The following is a 1,094-nucleotide window of genomic DNA, read 5'->3' on the forward strand; positions in this document are numbered from 1 at the left end:
ACACCAGGAGCCAAAGAAGTTTAATTAATTCACTGGTACATTATTAGGTTTAAAAAAAAATTATCACTTTCATTTTTTAAAAAGTGTCTTTTGGCCAGGCAGTGATGGCACACACCTTTAATCCCAGCACTTGGGAGGCAGAGGCAGGCGGATTTCTGAGTTCGAGGCCAGCCTGGTCTACAGAGTGGGTTCCAGGACAGCCAGGGCTACACAGAGAAACCCTGTCTCGGGGGGAAAAAAGTGTCTTTTGACTATGACACCCAAAAGTTGAAAATGCAAAAAGGAACGTTTTCTTTCGTATTTCCAATTTGGAAATGTCCAGCATACTGGAGTATGAGAGTTTTCCTATGTGCCCTCCTCCATCTCCTTCTCCCTTTTCCTTCCTCCCTCCCGCTTCTCCTTGAATATGATCTTTCTTTCTTTCTTTTCTTTTTTTTTTTTTTTTTTTTTTGTTTTTTCGAGGCAGGGTTTCTCTGTGTAGCCCTGGCTGTCCTGGAACTCACTCTGTAGACCAAGCTGGCCTCAAACTCAGAAATCTGCCTGCCTCTGCCTCCCAAGTGCTGGGATTAAAGCCGTGTGCCACCACAGCCTGGCTGATAATGTGCCACCACTGCCCGGCTGGTAATGCTTTTTAAAAACAAACAAACAAAAAAGGAATACTACTCAAACTTGGGTGTTATCCTTTCCCAAGGGACAAGGCAAATTTTCTCTGTACCTTTCCAATTATAGTATAACTGAGCTGAAAGGAGCATGTTTTGTTTTGTTTTGCTGTATGCTAAATCTTTTGTGAAATTTTCAAGCGTTCCGTTTTGGAGGTCCTAGCTTAGTACCCACACGTTTTGGAAAAATTACGAATATCCAGCATGAGTATGATGCGGAAGGATCTGCCTTATCCATCCACAGACATGCTGGCTTCCAGGTGTGAGTGGAACTTACAGTGTTTCTGCCGAGAGACGTAGGCTTGCTATACCGCGGGTGGGACCAGAGCGCTAGGCCCCTCCCTTCAAGGCTGGGAAGAGTCCTAGGTAGTAAGTGGGCAGAGACAACTGAATTGGGAGACACCAGTCTCCCTTTGACAAGTGAGATTTCCAAGA

The 1,094-nt window shown here is 44.8% G+C and overlaps 1 non-coding gene across 1 annotated transcript; it reads right to left on the bottom strand.

Moving 5' to 3' along the window:
• Nucleotides 1–645: 645 nt before the first annotated feature.
• Nucleotides 646–752, bottom strand: LOC114636348. Its single transcript, XR_003713613.1, has one exon. It is a non-coding gene; the product is annotated as a U6 spliceosomal RNA (small nuclear RNA).
• Between the last annotated feature and the right edge of the window lie 342 nt (nt 753–1,094).

The sequence above is a fragment of the Grammomys surdaster genome, unplaced genomic scaffold (assembly GCF_004785775.1).
Source record: "Grammomys surdaster isolate TR1022 unplaced genomic scaffold, NIH_TR_1.0 99, whole genome shotgun sequence".
NCBI lineage: Eukaryota > Metazoa > Chordata > Mammalia > Rodentia > Muridae > Grammomys > Grammomys surdaster.